Source organism: Mobula birostris, chromosome 10 (genome assembly GCF_030028105.1).
Source record: "Mobula birostris isolate sMobBir1 chromosome 10, sMobBir1.hap1, whole genome shotgun sequence".
NCBI classification, from domain to species: Eukaryota; Metazoa; Chordata; class Chondrichthyes; order Myliobatiformes; family Myliobatidae; genus Mobula; species Mobula birostris.
The window spans coordinates 12,549,223-12,571,766 of NC_092379.1; the positions used below are offsets into that span (position 1 = coordinate 12,549,223).

A 22,544-nucleotide genomic window follows, 5' to 3' on the forward strand; every position below is an offset into this window, starting at 1 on the left:
TTTCACACTCACTGGCAGAATGTGGAAGAGCAGCAACACTGACAGTTTATCACCTTTCTCATTTTTCATTGGCTAAGTAGTAGCACGTGTGATGTAATTGTTTTAATTGTGTGGCCTATTAACTAGTTCATTCCTATCTAAGGATTTTCTCTTAACTTATCTATAAAAGTGATTGATTTTTCCAGTGCCATCTTGACTTCTACTTTTTTCCTTTGTTTTACACTCCTTAGCATTATTTCTCAGCTTTTTATTTAGTTTGCTCAGTATTTGTATGTTTGTTTGTACTCTAAACTAAACTGAAATCTTGCAATTAACACTGCTTGTCATTCCTGACTCTGGGAAGAATCCTAAGGAACAGAAGTTAAACAGAGAACCACAGATATTGGTTTTCACAAATGGAAATGGTGGAGGTGTTTTATGTTCAAGGAAAGCTGTAATGACTCATTTATTGAACTCCAAACACTGAACACAAAGTGCGGTAAAAAGTTTATGTAATTACATCATCACGTCAGACCAGCCTCTTGAAGTGACACTCATACACAATGTTGGTGGGTGTGAGTTATATACATTCCCACCAATTACGTTACCCTACACTGCCCATTAATTCTCCAATGGATCGATATCCTTTCTGCAATATGATGAAGAGTACTATGCAGCTTTCCAAGGTAGTCCATCTATATTAGCATAGCTTCTCTTCATTCACTTGAAAGAGGAGATGTGGCCTCAGTAAGTGCCTCGAAAATGAAGACCGGCTCTTTGATGTTACACCTCTCCATTGGTCCTGCTGAGAATGCGTGACCCAGAAAAAGGAATCACACAATCCCAAGAACACCCTATCTTAGAAGTGTGAATCTTGCCCGATGTGCCAAGGGAGATATTTAAAATTTAACCTTATGCTACAAATTTTCCACTCAGTGTAATGGTTCACTGAGATACATCAGCAGACATTAATTCCATGCTAATTATGAAGAAGAGAGAAATAATTCATATTCTGTTCAGTGACCCTTTAGGAACTGCTGAAGCCTCAATATATATAATCTCAGAGTTAACCTCACAGCCAATAATTTTTTTCTGCAATTAATTCTCTTGTGGATTAATATTCTGTGGAAAATAAGGCCAACAGGACTGTCAAAAGTATTTCAATCAAGTCTCAGCAAGGCTTGAATCAGAATCTGGTTTACTATCACCGATATATGTTGTAAAATTTGTTAACTTTGTGGCAGCAGCATAATGCAATACACAGTGATATATATAAACAGTAAATTACAGAATATATGTATTCAGTAGTTAAATAAGTAGCCCAAGACTAGAAATAAAAAAAAACTAGTGAAATCATGTTCATGGATTTATTGTCCATTCAGAAATCAAACGGGAGAGGGGAAGAAGCTTTCCTGAACAGTTGACTGTGTGTCTTCAGGCTCCTGTACCTCGCGCGCGCGGCCACTTCGGTGAGGATATCTGTAATCTGTCAAGTAGGGGACCGTGCACAATTCTGATTTGATGGAGACAGACGTGAGAGCATGGAGCAACATCTGGAGAAACTTCTGAAATGCCCGCTTCGCTGCCGCTGCTACTGTGTGGTAACCAGAATCTCCGGAGCAGAAGGCCCCGAAATCCTCGAGTTGCGTGTTTCAGCGGCCGGGGAGAGGTCGAAGGCGCTAGGCAGAGGATGGCGCTTGGGAGGCTGTATCGGAGAGGCTGGTCGGAAGCTTGAAGCTTTCGGATGGATGGACTTGCTGTGGTCGGTTGCTTCCAAGGTATCGGCAAGTTGACGGTGCCTGGAGGTTTATGGCAGGGAGTTTCTCCCTTTTGCCGCCTGCTATCGGGGACCCGGGAGTCGATCGACTCCGAACTTTGAGACGTTTTTAACTGTGCCCATGGTCTGTATCATTTCTTAATGCATGTATGCATTTCTAAATGACAATAAAAGAGGACTGAGTGTTCTCATAATCTAATCTAATCCTTCCTGATGGTAGCAATGAGATCAAGGCATGTCCTAGGAGAGGGGGAGTCCATAACAATGAACGCTGCCTTTTCGAACTGGTGTAAAGCCCTTTGGAAATGTGGTCCAGTCACCTCGGTCACTCTTACCCACCGTCTGCTTATAGGGAACAAGGGTACCCAACACATATTGCAATCAGGTCTCAGTGAGGCCTGCTGGAGGCGTAGTGGCTTCCACACCAGACTTCGAGGCGAGTGGTCCCGAGTTCGAATCCAGCCGGCTCCCTTGCACGCTTTCCATCTGTGCTGGGTCAATCATCGAGCTAGCAACACGGCCTCGTGAAACCGAACAGACGGCAACGGTTGCCACCCAATGCGCCACACGGCGCGGAGAGGAACAACAACAAAAAGCCTCACCAAGGCTTGATACAAAGTTAGTGGAACTTCGATTAAACTGAGTGGAAGGTCTTTTATTGACATGGGTAAATGCACTGGGAGGACCATCAGCAGCTACGTTCATTGCAGAGATGCCGATCTGAATTATACATTGATAATGCAATCTGTCGACACACTGGCGAGATGACGGGGACCTGGTGTCAGTGCAACTCTGACTAGAATAGAACAGATGGCAGTAGAGCACGGTGCTGGCCCTTCAGCCCATCATGTTGTGCTGACCTCTTAACCTACTCCAAGATAATCTAACACTTCTCTCCCACCCGGCCCTCCAATTTTCTTTCATCCGTGTGCCTTTCTTAAACCTCCCTAATGTACCCATCTCAACTCAACCCCTAACAGTGTATTATACACAACCACCCTCTGTACAAAATAACCTACCTCTAATATCTCCCCCCCCCCCCCATACTTTCCTTTAGTCACCCTAAAATCATGCTTCTGCAGTGAGCTATTTCTGTCTTGGGGAAAAATAGTCATAGTCATAGTCGTACTTTATTGATCCTGGGGGAAATTGGTTTTCGTTACAGTTGCACCATAAATAATTATAGCTGGCTGTCCACTCTATCTACCTATTATCATCATCATTATGTGCCCTGTCGTATGACATGGGCAGATATCGTCTCATGACCTGGTTGTTCTTGGCAAACTTTTCTGTGGTTTGCCATTACCTTCATCTGGGCCACGTCTTTACAAGACAGAGGACCCCCAGCCATTATCAATACTCTTCAAAGATTGTCTGCCTGGCATCAGTGGTCGCATAAGCAGGACTTGCGATACCAACGACTCATACGACCATCCACCACCTGCTCCCATGGCTCCACGTGACCCTGATCGGTGGGGGGAGGGCTACACATTGCCCAAGGGTGACCTACAGGCTAGTGGAGAGAAGGAGCGTCTTACACCTTCTTTGGTGGAGACGCATCTCCACCCTGCCACCACAGGTAGACATGCTACATCTCAACCTTCTTTGCTCCAGAGAGAAAAGCCCTAGCTCGTTCACCCTGTCCTCATAAAACACGCTCTCCAATCCAGGCCTTCCAAGAGGCCTATAACTTTGTCGAGGTTTGGAGGCTTGCGAGCCTCAGTGACCTGGTGAGCTATGCTGGCTGGAGTCAGGGTCACCCACGACAAACAGGTCAAAGGGTAGAAGGCCAGACTAAGAGTGGTCCACCGGTCCTCCAGGTTCGGGGGTTCAGCTCAGGGCTAACAACCCTGACTGGGCAAACAAAATTGTTAAGGAAACAGCCATGAAGAATCCATCTACATCTGAGAGTGACGGTATTCCTGAGTCTCCACCCGGGACTTGCATGACTGACAGGAGTGAAAACCAAGAGGAAGCTACTGACACGATGAAGGAAACCCTGAACACCGCCAGAGATGGAGGACTTTTGTTGCTGCCCGAAACACCGGTGGCGTAACAGACAGTAAGTGCAATTCAGACAGCATCCTGGTAAATCTTTTCTGCACCCTCTCTAAAGCTTCCACTTCCTTCCGCTGATGAGGTGACCAGAACTGAACATGATACTCCAGGTGTGGTCTAACCAGAGATTTATAGAGCTACATTACCTCACAGATTTTGATCTCTACCCTTTGACTAATGAAGGGCAACACACCAGTCGCCTTCTTAGTCACCTTATCAACCTGCATGACAACTTTAAGGGGTCTATGGATCTGGACTCCAAGAGCCCCCTGTTCTTCCACACTATCAACTTTTGCAGAAGCTCCATTGGACAATGAGCTGGGTTATCCCACAACTGATTATCTTACCATCAGCATCAACTCTAGCAATCATGACGGACCTTGATCTGGACTTCATCTAGTCTTATAAGTCTTGTTCGCCACAAATTTCATTTCTGAAATTTCCAGTTGATCCCCAGCCAACAGCTTTTTTGGGGAAGTGGTTCTCCATCACCACCACTGTGTGTCAGGGGTGCTTCCTGCCATCGCCTCTGGCTGCCTGTTTAAGGGGAATAGTTTCACCCTTTCAGTCCTACCCATTCCTTAATCGCAACAGCACCCCAATTTGACCAGTTTTAAGCTTTCTACACTCATGGGATTACAAGCCTGGTCAATGGAACCTACCATCACCATTAAGCCTTTTTTTCTGCGGGGGGGGGAAGGCATGGTAGCATAGTGGTTAACACAACGCCTTACCAGCGACCACAGGTTCAATTCCCGCTGTTGCCTGTAAGAAGTTTGTATACGTTCTCCCCGTGACTGTGTGGGTTGGTTAATTGGCCATTGTAAACTGTCCTGTGATTAGGCTCAGATTAAAGTCAGGGATTGCTGGGTGGCGTGGCTCGAAGGGCTTGAATGGCCCATTCCACACTGTATCTCAATAAATAAATAAATAAACAACCAATCAATCAAACAAGCAAACAAATAAATAAACAAACATTTAGAGAATGAGGGGGGAATCTTATTGAAACCTATTGAATATTGAAAGGTCTAGACAGAGTGGATGTGGAGAGGATGTTTCCTATAGTGTGTGTGGGGGTGGTGGGTTCAAGGACTAGACAGCACAGTCTCAGAATAGAGGGACGTCCATTTATAACGGAGATGAGAGTGGTGAATCTGTGGAATTTGTTACACAGGTGGCTGTGGAGGACAGGTCGCTGGGTGCATCTGAGGCAGGGTTGATAGGTTCTGGATTAGTCAGAGCGTGAAAGGTTACGGGGAGAAGGCAGGAGAATGGGGTTGAGAGGGATAGTAGATCAGCCATGACGAAATGGCGGAGCAGACTTGATGGGCCGAGTGGCCTAATTCTGCCCCTATATTTTATGGTCTGATAATATTTCAGTGATGCCACAGAGCACCCAGTACAAGGACGAAACATCCTTCTTAGACGGCCTGTCCAAAAATGAGTGCAGGTCTTCAATGTAATTCTGTTCCATTCCACTTCAAATGGTTCAATTTAATATCAGAGAATGTATACAGTATACAAGCTGAAATTCTTACTCTTCACAGACATCCATGAAACAAGAAACCCCATAGAGTGAGTGATAGCAACATCAGAACCCCAAAACTCCTCCCCACGTACAAATAGCAGCAAAAGCATCGACCCTCCTCCCACTTCCAATACTAGAAGCACCAACCAAGCATGAATTAATAGCCAATATATTATTTGTACTTATCCTCCTATTACCTCCATGTTTCTCAATTCATCCCCCTCTCCTACCCACCTACCTTCCAGCTTATACCTCTTCCCCTCACCTCAACTTCTTACATTGGCTTCTGCCACCTTCCTTTCAATAGACAATAGACAATAGGTGCAGGAGTAGGCCATTCGGTCCTTTGAGCCAGCACCGCCATTCACTGTGATCATGGCTGATCATCCACAATCAGTATCCAGTTCCTGCCTTCTCCCCATATCCTTTGATTCCACTATCTTTAACAGCTCTATCCATCTCTTTTTTGAAAGCATCCAGAGACTTGGCCTCCACAGCCTTCTGGGCAGAGCATTCCATATATCCACCACTCTCTGGGTTTTTCCTCGACTCCGTTCTAAATGGCCTACCTCTAATTCTTAAACTGTGGCCTCTGGTTCTGGACTCACCCATCAGTGGGAACGCGCTTCCTGCCTGCAGCGTGTCCAATCCCTTAATAATCTTATATGTTTCAATAAGATCCCCTCTCAGCCTTCTAAATTCCAGAGTATACAAGCCCAGTCGCTCCAATCTTTCGACATATAACAGTCCCGCCATCCTGGGAATTAACCTTGTGAACCTACGCTGCACTCCCTCAATAGCAAGAATGTCCTTCCTCAAATTTGGAGACCAAAACTGCACACAGTACTCCAGGTGTGGTCTCACCAGGGCCCTGTACAGCTGCTTTCCAATCCTGAAGAAGGGTCTTGGCCTGAAACGTCTATTGTTCATTCCTCTCGATTGATGCTACCTCACCTGCTGAGTTCCTCCAACATTTTGTGTGTCTTACTGTGTGGTTTATTTTTGTACTTGTCCACTACCAGAGGTATCCTAAGTTTGTCACAGCCGGGGGTGGTAGTGGGGCTAAGCTCCCATTACCTATAAAGTGCTCCAAATGGTGTGTGTCTCTAACAGCATCTGACAACCAAGTCCAACTCTTGGCCTTCATGTGTGGCTTAGCTACTAGGCCCAGCGGAACTGTTTCTACTGACAAGAGAAGGGTGAAAGGCGGACCAGAACCAGTTACTTTGGGCTGGTGGGGCTCGTCAGCCTTGGACGGCAGCCCGCCTAGGAGAAGGAAAACTTTTGACTTTAAGCCACATGGGAAAGGTTTCTGGAGTAAACCCCGAAGAAGAAATCTGGAGCCGGGGTCCCTAAGGCAGTTTGATGTTGTTTATAACTTCACTCTGGCAACCTCTGTGATGACACTGGTGCCAAGCTGTATCGGCACTTGCCCTTCCCTTGGACTACATCAGTGACATGGAGAGGGGGAGCTTACTGCATGGGCAACAGCCGGTTCTTCAAATCTTCCCACCCAGGCTTGTGCCCTGGAGAGGACACAGTCCACCAGAGCTGCAAGTCCATGATCCCCTGGGATCGAGGGCAGCCTACTACCTTCTAATGAATTTCCCTGAGCCTCTCAGTTCCCACTGCTCCTTTCCAGCTCCCCAACCCTTATCACTTAGGATTAACTCTGATGAATTTAATTACAACCATCAGCTCCTGTCTGTTCCATTTTCTGTGTTACCTTCCTCGGGGTTCTCTGTAAACGTGAATATAGGGCTCCCTCTGAGCTTTGTTCTTGGTCCTTTCTGAAGACAGGGGGTTGTGAGAAGGGGTTTCCAATCTTTTTTATGCCATGGCCAATCCCATTAAGCAAGGGTTCTGTAGACCCGAGCTTGGGAACCCATGGTAGGGAGGGAGTCCCTGAGCTGGGGGAGAACGTTCTCCCACTGGAGGTACTGCACACACACACACACACACACACACACACACACACACACACACACACACACACACACACACACACACACACACACACAAAACTGACAGACACATTGGGGGCAGGTCTGAGGAGCCTGTGAGTGAAAAACAAATGGCACAGATTTAAAATGGGTACGTTAACTATTTATTTAAGAATGAACAGTGAAACCTGGGTGTTTAGCTAAATAACTGCTCGTCTCAACTACCCAAAACCACAACTCTGTTCAGTTACCCTTGAATTGAATGGGTACCCCATTAAATCTCCCCAAGTTATAAAACTGAAGAACTAAGCACGCTGCGAACAGATACTTAACGAAACAATTGTGAGGTTGTGGGGGGGGCCCATCCATGTCTTCAACGCTCTTTCTCAATTGTCCTCCAGCGCTGGTTGTGGTTTCAGCCTGAAGCGGGCAGAGAGAGTGAACCTCCCGCATGTGCTGCTCTTGTACCCCACCCCATGTGCCCAGAACCGGAAATCAGCGTCGTGGTGCACAGGCCAACCATTGGGAAAGAACGGCCGCAACTTGTAAAGGGGCCAATCAGCGACCGGCGTGGCAGAAGTGGCTTTCGTCCGGCAAGTAAGCCAACGCCCCCACATGACAACATGCCATCCCTCCTGTCTGCCCCCTCCCTTCACAAGCAGGTCAATCGGTTGCCTTCAGGCAATCTATATACTGATATGTAACCGGCAACAATGAATATCAATCGAGTCAGGTTATATAAAAACAACCAAACATTTATCAAACACGGATAAACAATAAAAAACAAACAAAAACCTTAAATGAAAGTTAACTTTTGGCAAGAGTTATCTTCGATGCAGGTCGCTACTTCTTCAACGAAGACTCAATAAGGTCGATCCTTTATTATATTGCCGAACGATACCAACTTCTCTTAATCCTTCAGGTCCTATACTTCGATAAAGTCTTCAGTCTCCAATACTACTGAAAAGGTACATCAACAAATCTAGCAGAAATTGCCAGTCCAGCACTATTGTACCTTGCAACAGAACGTAACACTCCGTTTTAAAAATGAAACTACGTCATAAAATAAATACGCAGCGGAATGGAGACACCAACAAGCGTTCTAGCTGGAAAACTAACTGCGTCACCAGAGGTCTTCCCTTTTATACCCGTGGTGAACATGTCATCACGTGACCTCACATTGGTGGGAAAATTACATCAGGTGACCTCCAAAAGACCATTACATCATTCTCACAAGAAAGTCACAATATCTCCTTGAGGTATGTAACAGTACTCTCTACTCATGAATCACTCCACGAGAGTTGGATAAATGGACCATCAGCATCTATAGAGCTGCATTACTGACTGCCAGATGCATTATAAACACAAGACTCCAGCTGAAGAAGAACGTTCATTGCTGATGTTCACTCCATCATTCAAAACAGTGGAGGCTCATCTTTATTCTTAGTTCCACTTCCCTGCACTGATCTCATACCATCAATTCCCAAGAATCGATATCTGTCCTGGATCTAATCAGCAACTGAGCCTCCTCTGTTGTCTTGAGTAGAGAATTCCAAATACTCATTGTCTTTCTGGTGAAGAAGTGGTCCTGAATGACTAATCTCTTATTGTGTGGCGGTAACTCCTGATTCCAGAAACCCCCATCCAGGGTAAATATCATCCCTGCCCCCACCCCGTCGAGCCATGTAAGAAATTTGTACCTTCCCATGAGAGCAACTTGGGCAGCACTGACAATTTCTGTGATTCAGGTTCAGACCTTGGGCACTGTCTGTGGGGAGTTTGCACGTTCTCCCTGTGAACATTTGAGGTGTCTCCCCCTTCACCACCTCCAGTGCTCTGGTTTCCTCCCACATTGCAAAGATGTGGCTAATTTGCCACCATAGATTGCCCCTAGTATGTGGGTGGGGTCATCTCTTGTGTCCGGTCATCCCGATTCTGTCTCCTCGACATCGGTGAGACCCGCCGTAAATTGGTGGACCGCTTCGTCGAGCACCTCCGCTCCAACGGCCTCAAGTGGAACTTCCCGCTGGCCAAACATTCTAATTCTGATTCCCATTCCTGTTCCGACATATCATTCCATGGCCTCCTCTTGTGCCGAGATGAGGCCACTCTCAGGATGGAGGAGAAACACGTTATGTTCTGCCTGGGTACAAGGGGAGGGCATGGATAGCCTCCAACCTGCTGGCCTGAATATCGATTTCTTCTTCCAGTAAACAAGTCCCCCCTGTCACTCTTCCTTTATTCCCCACTCTGACCTTTCACCTCTTCTCACCAACCTGTCACTTCCCCCTGGGTCCCCTTCTTCCCTTTCTCCCATGGTCCACTCTCCTCTCCTATCAGATTCCTTCCTCTCGAGCCCTTGACCTTTCCCACCCACCTGGCTTCACCTATTGCCTTCCAGCTGACCTCCTTCCCCTCCCCACCCCCACCTTTTTATACTGACATCTTCCCCCTTCCTTCTCAACCCTGAAGAAGGGTCTTGGCCTGAAACGTCGACTGTTTATTCATTTCCACAGATGCTGCCTGGCCTGCTGAAATTCTCCAGCATTTTGTGTGTGTTTCTTTGGATGTGAAGACTTTCTCATGTTCATAAGGTGGGAATCTTGATGGGTGTGGGAGTGTCAACACAAGAGATTCTGCAGAAGTTGGAAATCCAGAATAACACACGCAAAATATTGGAGGAACTCAGCAGGTCAGGCAGCATCTATGGAGGGAATAAAAAGTCAGAGTTTTGGCGGAGACCCTTCATCAGATTTCCTTCTTCATCATGTTTCTCCAACAGTTTGTGTGCTGATAGGCATGTGTGGGAATTAAAACATTGGGAGTATCAGTATAAGTGGGTAGTTGATGGTCAGCATGAGCCTGATGGACCGAAGGGCCTGTTAGCCTGCTGTATGATTCAGTGAGTTCCATCCTTTTAAATTCTAGAGAGTATAGGTCAGCTTTCACAATTTTTTTTCCAGAGGACCAAGAATCAAATTGTAAGCTGGCCGGTGGTGTAGTGGCATCAGCACTCGAACTCGAGGTTGAGTGGTCCCAGGTTCGAATCTGGCTGTCCCCTTGCATGCTTCCCATCCATTGAGCATCGGGCTAGCATCTCGGTAAAAAACAAACGAAACGCTAAAGGGGAAGCAAGGTTGCCGCCTGATGCGCCACGAGGCGCAGAGAGAGGAATAACAATAACAAGTAGTGAATCTTCATCGTATCCCTTTCATTCTAAGGATTTACTCCTTCCGTAGGGAGAGCAGAATCAGGTTTAATATCACCGGCATATGTCGCAAAATTTGTTGTGGCAGCAGTACAATGCAATACATAATAATAGAGAAAAAAACATGAATTACAGTAAATATAGATCAAGTAGTTAAATATATCAAATAGCTAAGTATGAAAAAATAAACAAAAAAGTAGTGAGGTAGTGTCCATGTGTTCAATGTCCATTCAGAAATCGGATGGTAGAGGGGAAGAAGCTGTTCCCGAATCGTTGAGTGTGTGCCTTCAGGCACCTGTACCTCCTTTATGGTAGCAATGGGAATAGGGCATGACCTGGGTGATGGGGGTCCTTAATGGTGGATGCCGCCTTTTTGAGGCATCGCTCATTGAAGATGTCCTGGATACTACGGAGGCTAGTAACCGTGATGGAGCTGACTGAGTTTACAAATCTCTGCAGCTTACTTCGATCCTGTGCTGTAGCCCCCCACCCCCCATACCAGACAGTGATGCAGCCAGTTAGAATGCTCTCCACGGTACGTCTATAGAAATCTCTGAATGTTTTTGGTGACATACCAAATCTTCTCAAACTCCTGATGAAATAGAATTGCTGTAGCTACATCAATATGTTGGGCTCAGTCACATTAGAGACCCATAAAATTCCAGTATGGAGACTTTTCATTTGTACCCAATAACACCTGCAATTCTGTTTCACTTCTGAATTGCCTGTTATTCCGTGTCTTTGTTTGCGTTGATCTGAGTATAAAATCACCCTTTGCCTTCCCCTATTTAAAGTAAACTTGTCGCTTTTCTATTTTTCCTGCTGAAGTGAGCCACCTCTCACTTCTCCACACATCCACCCATCTGCCACGTCTGCACCCACTCACTCAACCAGTCTATGTTCCCTCGGTGCCTCTGTAAATCCTCCTCACCACTCCTGTCCAGCTTTGTATTGCCAGCAGACTTGGATATATGCTGCTTGATCCCCTCATGTGAGCAATTGGGATCCCAGCACCCATCTCTGCAACAACTGACTCGACATGTGTTCCCAAACAAAAAATTGACCCATCTCAGGTTCTTCTTCAGCTTTTTGCCTCTTCCACCTATCACCACTGAGCTTCCTACACCATTGAAGTTCAAGTTCACTTGATCGTCATTCAGCTGTATACATGTATACCGTCAAATGAGACAACGTTCGTTCGGACCAAGGTGCACAACACAATTCATACTACTTACACACATAACTCATATGTGGCACGGTGGTGTAGTGTGGCTCAGGTTCAATTCCCGCCGCTGCCTCTCAGGAGTTTTTATGTTCTCCCCCTGACCACGTGGGTTTCCTCTGGGTGCCCTGGTTTCCTCCCACAGTCCACTTCATGGTTTTGTATGCTTGAAGCATGTTGTCAACCAGCTGCACGTAGTTTGCTGCGCTGTAGTTGCTAAGAAAATTTTCAACAACATCCTTGAATGCCTTCCATGCAATTTTCTCCAGTCCCACTAGAAGTGCTTCAAATTGCCTGTCGTTGATGACCTGTTTGATTTGTGCACCAGCAGAAATGCCGTTAGTTATTCTGACTTGAATTATGAATTGAAATAACAATTATAGACGATTTAAAAATGGTGATTTTCAAGTTCAGCAGCCCAAAATCCGTAAGATACACCCGAAAGTATTCAGGAAGCAAAATCTTTTTTGTCCAGTGTAACCAGTCCTCCTTCCACAACAGGATATTCCCCGCAATATTGTGCACTCACGTTTAACCTCCTCTGGTGCCTTGCACAAACACTAGGCTGAATTGCATAGAACACAGGTCAACGGCACTTCTATGTCATCAAAAACTTAGGCATACGTCTATAGATGTGTAGTGGTGAGTGTACTGACTGGCTGCATCATGGCCTGGAATGGAAAATCCTACAAAAGGTAGTGGATTTGGCCTAATACATCACAGGTAAAGGCCTCCTAACCATTGGATGGAACACTGTCGTAAGAACTCAGCATCCACCTGTTGGAGATCCTCCAACATGAGACAATCTGCAGATGCTAGAAATCCAAAGCAAAGCTCAGCGGGCCAGGCAGCATCTGCGGAAAAGAGTAAACAGTCGACGTTTCGGGCCGAGATCCTTCAGCAGGACTGGTAAAAAAGATGGGAAGTCAGAGTGAGAAGGTAGGCGGAGAGGAGGAAGAAGTACAAGGCGGTAGGTGATAGGAAAGGGGGAGGGAGTGAAGTAAAGAACTGGGAAGTTGATTGGTGAAAGTGATAAAGGGCTGGAGGAGGGAAGATCTGATGCGAAAGGGGAGAAGACCATGGAAGAAAGGGAAGGGGGAGGAGCACCAGAGGGAGGTGATGGGCAGGTAAGGAGAGAAGGTTAGAGAGGGAAACAGGAATGAGGAATGGTGAAGGAGGGGGAGGCGTTGTCATTACTGGAAGTTCAAGAAATCAATGTCCATGCCATCAGGTTGGAGGCTACCCAGACGGAATATAAGGTGTTACTCCTCCAGCCTGAGTGTGGCCTCATCGCGGCAGTGGAGGAGGCCATGGACTGACATGCCAGAATGGGAAGGAGATTTGAAATGGGTTGCTACTGCCATCACAGAGAAGGTACAAGTGCCTCAGGACTCACACCATCAGGTTCAAGAACAGTTACTACCCCTCAACCATCAGGCTCTCGAACAATACACTCACTTGCCCCATCATTGTGATGTTCCCACAACCAATTATCTCACTTTAAGAACTCTTTATCTTATTATTTCATGTTTGGGTTATTTATTGCTATTATTTACATTGGCATTTGCATGGTTTGTTGTCTTCTGTTTGATCGTTCATTGATCACAAGACAAAGGAGCAGAAGTAGGCCATTCGGCCCATCGAGTCTGCTCTGCCACTCCACCATGAGCTAAACTATTCTCCCATCTAGTTCCAATTTTCGGCTTTTCCCCCCATATCCCTTGATACCCTGACTATTGAGGCATCCATTAGTCTTGCGAGACCATGGATCTGCGCCTGGAAAGGCTTCACACTCCAGGGCGCAGGCCTGGGCAAGGTTGTATGAAAGACAGGCAGTTGCCCATGCTGCAAGTCTCCCCTCTCCACAACACTGATGTTGGCCAAGGGAAGGGCATTAGGACCCACTGGTGTCGTCGCAGAGCAATGTGCGGTTAAGTGCCTTGCTCAAGGACACAACACGCTGCCTCGAACTCACGACCTTCAGGTCGCTAGTCGAATGCCTTAACCACTTGGCCACGTGCCCACTACCCTGACTAATTAGATACCTATCAATCTTCTCCTTAAACACCCTCAGTGATCAATGATTGATCCTGTTACAGTTAGTACTCTATAGATTTACCGAGTACGTCCGCAGGAAAACGAATCTCAGTATCGCGTGTGGAGACATACTGTCCATGTACTCTATTCATAATAAAATTACTTTGAACTTTGAACACTAACCCCTGTTCCCTACACCTTCTAATCACATTGTGCAGACCCCGGGCTGCAATACACACATGTAGACTGGGAGATCTATCACGCAGACCCCAGGCTGAAATATATATATATAACTACATGGTGCTGAAAAGACGCAAATCCCAGTGAGTATTTCATCAACCCACGGTTCAGTTACACAAACGATAAACAGTGTCGCACAGACAACCGTCTGGATGACACAGGCAACAGGCTGCGATAGGGGGGAACCAGCCGACTGTAACCACCTCAAGGTAGGGGGTACAGCTTTCCTGAGGCGCTCCCTCTCCCCTGACCTTTTCTCTCTCCATTGCCACGCTCCCCTCCCAGCTCCCCGAGGAACCCCTGGGTCTGAGGTGATGCAGCGGCTGACGGGGAAGGGAATGTGTTTGTTTTGGCGGGGGAGGCGGGTGGGAGGAAGGATCCTGGAGTGACGCCACACGCGCATCCGCGCCGCCCAGGCAAGCGGGAGCGCGCAAGAGCCGCGTGCCCGCGCCCGGAGTCGAGTGGCTGTGTTGGGTGAGCGAGGCGGAGGAGACGGCAGCGCATCGCCGGCTGTGGGCTTTAAACGGGAGGCAGGAAGGTAAGGGGGGGGGGTTAGTGCGAGGGCATAGGGTGGGGTGGAGGGTTGGCATTGCCCACTCTGCACTGCCCGGACACAGCAAATGAAACCTTGCCCCGTTCGCTGTGGTGAATCCCAGCCGTTCTCTCTCATTATTAACGTGTTAGTGTGAGTTAGGTCGCTGGAACTGGTCTCACTGTGTTGTGCTCTGCCGTACCAGCCTTACATCTGCTGCCCACTCGCTCCTCTTCCCTGGGCACCAAACCGCTCAGTCAGTGTCACCGCCGGCTCTCTTCCCTGGCGAGCGCTCAGTTCAGAGACTGTCTGTTTATCTGAATCGAACCCCTTTATTAGTATCAGTAGCTGGCTGGCAGTCCGCTTGTTCCTTTTGATTTAAATTTGTCGTGACTTACCCGGCATAACACAGTTTAAAAAAAAGACACTGGTGCATTCCGTTGTATATTTATATATTATTGCCCTAGTTTTCATAATGTTGCTTGGAAGCTCTTGCCTTCTGTAGGCAGCCCTCGCTGTCTTGTGCCCACTCACCGCTCTGTTTAGGAGGTATATTGGGCACACTCTGGTTTCTGTTCAATACGATGTACTGTATGTACCTTCCCCTGGACCAGCTCAGTCGGGGCACGTCTGGGCATTGCTCGTCTGGTCACACAGTCGTGTCATAGGTTCACCCTCTGTCTTGTGTCTCTGGACCTCGTTCCCTGATGCCCCACCAGTGCCCTGCTGCCCCTCGCCGGTGCCCAGATGCATCATTGCCATGTCCGCCAGTGTCCAGTGCCCTGATGCCCCTGTGATGTGCCCACCTGTGTCCAGACATGCCTACCAGTGCCCCAATCCCCCCCACTGTCATGCCTGCCAGTGTCCAGTGCCCTGATGCCCCTGTGAGGCACCGACCTGTGTCCTGACATGCCTGCCAGTGCCCCAATCCCCCCCCACTGTCATGCCTGCCAGTGTCATGTCCTGATGCACCCACCATCATGCCTGTCAGTCTCCAGTGCCCCGATGCCCCCACTGTCATGCCTGCCAGTGTCCAGTGCCCTGAGGCCCCTGTGAGGTGCTCACCAGTGTCCTGATGCCCCCCACCATGCCTGCCAGTGCCCAGTGTCCTGATGCCCCCACCGTCATGCCCACCAGTGCCCTGCTATGCTCACTGCCATGACTGCCAGTGCCTTCCCCACCTCATGCCCCTGTCTTGTGCCCTGGTAGTTTTTCTCCTTGCTTGCTCACTGTCCTATACCTGACGTTTCCCCCCCCATACATTTGTGCTCATACTTGTCTTCAGTAGTACCCTTGCTATTTTCCGCCAGACCTTCCTCTCACAAATTCGCTCTCTGGAGCTGCATCTAACAGCTCTTGGTGTTACAAGGAAAGGCTGGCAGTCTTGCAGTCTGTACAGTTCCCACTGTTGCATCTGAGCACCTGCTTACAGAGGAAATGCCGCTTATAAAACTTCCTTTTGCTCCATAATTCTCAGTATTACTTTGTGCAGCCAATTGCAATAGACCCTACCCATCCCCTGCCCTGATTTGCTAAGCCTTTATAGAATAGGGCAGAACGTGGGCAGGGTGGGGGAGAAGCCTGGTGATCACAACTGGGCTAGCTCTCCTGGAGAGCGACTTAACGAGTCCCACTCTCCAGTTCTGAACCCTAAGCCCTGCAAAAACTTCCTCTTCAAAGTCGAATTGAATCTGCTTCTGCTGCCTTCTCAGACCGTGGAACTCTGTCCTCAGTAGCGCACTCCGTAGGAGAGCAGAGACCTCCACCTCTGGCTCACGTGGAGAACCTTCAGCGAAATGGTTTTCACTTGCACAGTTGCAGTGCCTGAGGGTGGTTGGGATCAGGCTGCATTGGAAAATAAGAATAATTTCATGAAAGACATTGCTTATTTTGTTTAAAGGTACATTCTTTAAAGCATGTATACACTCTGTGGATTAGATACAGAAGCCACTCAGTGTAAAGTAACACTCATGGTTTTCTGCTGCTGTAGCCCATCCACTTCAGAGATGTTCTTCTGCACACCACTGTTGCAATGCATGGTTATTTGAGTTACTGTTGCCTTTCTCTCAGCTTGAACCAATCTGGTCATTCTCCTCTGACCTCTCTGATTAACAAAGTGTTCTCACCCACAGAACTGCTGCTCACTGGATTTTTTTTTTGTTTTTTTTTCCCCCTGGCCAGACTCCGTAAACTATAGAGACTGTTGTGGGTGTAAATCCCAGGAGATCAACAGTTTCTGAAATACTCCGAGCACCCTGTCTGGCACCAACAATCATTTCACAGTCAAAGTCACTTAGATCACATTTTTTTCCCCCATTTTCAGTGTTTGGTCTGAACAATAACTGAACCTCTTGACCATGTCTGCATGCTTTTATGTATTGAGTTGCTGCCACGTGATTGGCTGATTAGATAAACACATTAATGAGTAGGAGTACCTAATATAGCCAGCCTTTGGTGTGGTGGTATCAGCACCAGACCTTGAGGTGAGTTGTGTTGTTATGTAACCCTTCTTGGTGTGAAAGGGAGCACCTCTTTTTCCCTTTATTAGGGAAAGAGAGAGAGAGAGAGAGCCTGTGGCGTGTCGAATTGTCGGGTGAATGATTAGCTTTTGTTATACTGCAGATTATGGTCTTTATTGGGGGCCTTGCAATTGCATGCTTAGTGGGTGGAGGGTGCCAATGCTTCTTTTTGTGGAAGTGGGGGTGGAGGAGGGCTGCTGCTTGTGAGTGAGGGGCTTTTGGGTTCTAACATTTTAACTGTCACCCATTCTTTGGGGCACTCCTCCGTTTTCGTGGATGTCTGCGAAGCAAAAGAATTTCAGGATGTATATTGTATAGATTTTCTGATATTAAATGGAGCTATTGAACTATTGGTCCTTGGTTCGAATCCGGCCGGCTCCTTGCAGGCTTTCCATCCATGCAGAGTTGAGCGTCGAGCTAGCAACTCGGCCTTGTAAAAAAAAAAGCAGGCAAATGCTGAAACAGCAGGCTTGCTGCCCGAGGTGTCACAGGGCACGGAGAGGAACAACTAGTCTATGAAGGTTCTCAGTCATCCAGGTCATTGTATGTCAAGCAATAGTAAATCAAGGCAACTGGGCTTGCTGTGTTGTCGAGAAGACGTTTTGCCACTCGCCCAAGAGGCTTCTTCAGTTCTGATCTATGGTGGGTAGTTCTCCAGTTTATAAACTCTGTGAGTTGTTTAAAGGCATAGCAATCACATGAGAGTCGTTAAGAGTCGTAGAGGTAATGAGAGGGTCATTAGTCTTATCTTTGCATGAATGAAGCTGTCAACTGTTGTGGAGATGCCGAGGTAGAGATGTTAAGACTGCTTTGTAAGTAGCCGATAGGTAGTGTTGAACCCCGACCCTCTCTGTTCAGGGATGGGTTTTTCAGTTTGACAAAGATGGCTTCCTTAACCCCTCTTTCAAGCCACCTGCCCTCCCTGTCCAAGATGTGCACTTTGATATCATCAAAGGAGTGTCCCCTATCCTTTAGGTGTAGATATACAGCCGAGTCTTGACCTGTGTTTTTCCAACCTACGAACACACTCGGACAGAAACTTGTCCACACCAGGGATCCTACACCCAAACATAAACAGAGCAATATTGTACATGCTATCCAATGCAATGAGAACCGCACAAATCTGTATATCGGCGAGACAAAACCACCATTTCACAAACAGATGGCCCAGCATAGGCGGGCTAACACCTCGGGTTAAGACTCAGCTGTATATCTACACCTAAAGGACAGGGGACACTCCTTTGATGATATCAAAGTGCACATCTTGGACAGGGAGGAGAGGTGGCTTGAAAGAGGGGTCAAGGAAGCCATCTTTGTCAAACTGGAAAACCCATCCCTGAACAGAGAGGATGGGGGTGCAACACCACCTATCGGCTACTTACAAAGCAGTCCTAACATCTCTACCCTGGCTCCTCCACAACAGTTCACACCTCCATTCATGCAAAGATAAGACTAATGACCCTCTCATTGCCTCTACGACTCTTAACAACCCTCATGTGATTACTAAAGCTTTAAACAACTCACAGAGTTTATAAGTCGGAAAATTTACCCAACATGGATCAGAACTGAAGAAGCTTCTCGGTCGAGTGGCAAAACATCTTCTAGACAACACAGCAAGCCCAGTTGCCTTGATTTACTGCTGCCTGATAGAGGAACAGCTACCTAATATAGTGACCACTGAGTGTATCCTTTAAAGCATGCATGATATCGCTCTGAGCTGAGCTCAGTGTAACGTGATCACTTTCACTTCCTCGTTTCCTCCGCTTTCACATAGAATACTTTTGCTGCTGTAACGGGTATTGTGTGTGCCCCACTTGAAAGTTCTGAGTGCTCTGTTTTGCACTGACTAGTCTTGTGCATTTTTTTAACCGCAATTATCTTAATATGTGTTTTGACACCTTGTGTCACATTGTGTTGAACACAGTCACTATGCTGTGAGTTCTGCCACTGTGGTATTGTACGTTGCGCTCACTTTTGTTTAACTTCACTCAGAATGCAGCGCGTTGCTATGTTGTATTGTGGCCTGATCGCCTGCACTTGTGGGTGCCACTAAGATCCTACCCATCCTGACCATGTATGGGGCACAGAACACAGTCATAGTAGTATTGTGAAGACTCAAGTCAGGTGATGCCACCTTCTCATTGCTATCACCAGGGAGGAGGTACAGGACCCGGAAGATATACACAACGATTTAGGAATGGCTTCTTCCCCTCTGCCATCAGATTTCTGAATGGGCTTTGAACCCATGAACACTACCTCACTACTTATTAATTTCTCTTTTTGCACTACTTAATAAATTTAACTTGGAAAAAATCTATACTTGAATTCACAGTTTTTATCATTATGCATTGTACTGCTGCTGCATAACAACAGATTTCGTGAATGTGCTGACTGTATTCTTCCTGTCCCATGTTCTGCTCTCTTGTTGTCAGTCATCTCTGTGAATTTGTGCCCCTGGTAGTTGGAGGATTTGGCTGGGCGACCTTCTTGGAGCAGGTCCAAGGCTTGGTGCTCGGCCCATAGCTATTTGACATCGACGTCAATGAGAATCCAGCATCTGCAGATTTTCTCTTGTCTTTGAACAAATTTCAAGACATTTGCCAGTGACTTTAAAACTGATTCTGAAGTATGATGTCCTCCTAAGGGGTTGTCTATTGGTAGGTGCTCAGGAGGCCATAGTTCCATATATTTTGGCCTCTTGCTGATCGTGCCACGGGACTTAGTCCGGCATGTTACAGTGGATCCCCTTAATAGAGAACGCCTGTGAGTGACGTTGTTTAACGTGTGGATGCTGAGGTACAGGCAGCCACCACAAAGTCCTTGACAGATTGACGCCAGGGTCCAGTGGCTTGGGCTACAAGCCAGTTGGGAACCCTTCACTGCTTCAGCTTTCCTCTGCCTTCACTGCTGTTGTGATGTATCATCATCTTCCACTGGCTCCACCATTAAGGTCTTGGTTGGATTGGTCTTTGTCTAGAACTTCCCTCTTGACCTTACCAGCGAGGGTGACCCTACTAGGAGCTGAGAGCCAGATGGCTGCGCTCCAGACAGCATCATTCTTGGGATCTCAGGCACTCCCAGGCCCCTCTACCATGAACAAGGAAACAATCCTTGGAGAGGGACACAATGCGCAGAATAGCAAAGTCCAGGAACTTGACCTTCGACTCACAATGCTGTGCTGAAAAAGTAAACTAGCAATTAAGTGCCTGCACCCTTTAATCTGCAAACAGCGAACACATTTTGAATTTAGTGGTAGTAGGCTGCCGTCGATCCCAGGGGATCATGGGTTTGCGCCTCTGGTGGACTGTGTCCTCTCCAGGGCACAAGCCTGGGCGGGAAGATTTGAAGAACCGGCTGTTGCCCACACAGCGGGTTCCCCCTCTCCACGTCACTGATGTAGCCCAAGGGAAGGGCAAGTGCCGGTACAGCTTGGCACCGGGTGTCATCGCAGAGGTTGCCAGAGTGAAGTTGTAAACAACACCAAACTGCCTTAGGGACCCCGGCTCCGGATTTCTTCCTCGGGGTTTACTCCCGAAGCCTTTCCCGTGGGTGGGTATGGCTGCGAGGCAGTGGAGGTTTAAAATCAAGAGTTTTCCTTCTCCTAGGCGGGCTGCCGACAAGGCTGACGAGCCCTACCTGCCCGAAGCAGCTGGTTTTGAGGCGCCAGTGGTCCGCCTTTGCCCCTTGTCAGTAGAAACAGTTCCACCGGGCCTAGTAGCTAAGCCACACATTAAGACCAAGAGTTGGACTTGGTTGTCGGAGGCTGTTAGAGTCACACGCCATTTGGAGTAATTTATAGGTAATGGGATCTTATCCCCATTACCATCCCCGGCTATGACATTTGAATTTAATCATGTTGTATTACTAGTTGAATAAACTAACTCTGAGTTTGATTCCTTTGCATCACTGTCTGGTATGGGGGTGTGAGGCATGGTGGGGGGAATGCTACTGCACAGGATCAAAATAAGCTGCAGAGATTTGTAAACTCAGTCAGCTCCATCATGGGCACCAACCTCCATGGTAGCTGAGACATCTTCAAGGCGCAATGCTTCAAAAAGGCTACATGCATCATTAAGGATCCCCATCTCCCAGGACATGCCCTGGTCTCATTGCTACTATCAGGAACGAGGTTCTTATAAGAGTTATTTATTTAAGTAACTAAATATTTACTTATTTAACTATTTGATATACATATATACGTATACTTACTCTAATTCAGTTTTTAAAAATTTATTTACAGGATGTGGTTGTTGCCAGCTAAACTAGCATTTATTGCCCATCCCTAGTTGCCCTTGAGAAGGTGGTGATGATCTATATTATCATGTATTGATAGATAGATTATTGATCCCAAAGGAAATTAGTCACAGTAGCATTCCAAGTGCACAGATATACAAATATTGGAAGAGAAGGAAGAAAGAATAAAAATTAACTTACCTTAAACAGTCGAACAAGAGGTTGTCATCATTTCCCCGGCTACAGATTGACTCATCATGCAGCCTAATGGGCTAATTGGATTGTACTGCTGCCGCGAAGTTAACAACTTTCATGACACATGCTGGTGATATTAAAATTTATTCTGATCCTGATGCCCTCTTCTCATTGCTACCATCAAGAAGAAGGTACTGGAGCCTGAAGGCACACACGCAATGATTCAGGAACAGCTTCTTCCCCTCTGCCGTCCGATTTCTGAATGGACATCGAACCCGTGACACTACATCAATACTTTTATTTTCTCCCTTTTTGCACTGCATATTTAATTGAACTTTTTAACTACCTAGGTGTGTGTATGCATATATAATCTAATTTACAGTTAATATTATGTATAACAATGTCCTGCTGCTACAAGGACAACAGATTTCATGAAATATGCTGTTCATATTAAATCTGATTCAGATGCCTTGAACACATTGACTATTCTTCCTGTCCCACGTTCTGCTCTCTTATTATCAGTCATCTCTATGAATTAGTGTCCCTTATAGTTCGAGGATTTGGCTGGACGATCTTCTTGAGCAGGTCCGAGCTTTGGTGCTCGGCCCATTGCTATTTGTCATCGATGTCAATGATTTGGATGAGAGTGAACGAGGCATGGCCATTAGGTTTGCAGATGACACTAAAACAGGCGATGCCGTTAACAGTGAACATATTTATCAGGACTTGTGGAAGCACCTTGGTCAGCCGGGTTATTGAGCCGAGGAACGGCAAATGGATGGGCTGAGTTGTTCTCTGATCTTGGCAATTTACTTGCAAACATTCCATCACTGTATGAGGAGACATCAGCATTGACTAGATGGGCTGAATGGCCTGTTTCTTGTGCTGTAGTTTTCTACGGCTCTATGATTCTAGCTCTTACCCACTGACACCCTCCTCCAAAAAAAAAAGTCTTGATAAAGGGTTCCAGCCCGAAATATCGACTGTTTATTCCTCTCTATGAATGCTGAGATCCTTCAGCATTTTATGTGTGTATTGCTCAAGATTCTTAGCATTTTCTGAATCTCTTGTGG

General features: G+C 46.9%; 1 protein-coding gene across 1 annotated transcript in view; it reads left to right on the top strand.

Annotated features, from left to right (window-relative positions):
* Positions 1-14,460: 14,460 nt before the first annotated feature.
* Positions 14,461-22,544, top strand: part of LOC140203833 (sodium/calcium exchanger 3-like) — a 104,251-nt gene continuing 96,167 nt past the window's right edge. Inside the window, exon 1 of the mRNA XM_072269937.1 lies at positions 14,461-14,530. The gene's annotated coding sequence lies outside the window, so the exon portion shown is untranslated. The remainder of the gene's footprint in view (positions 14,531-22,544) is intronic.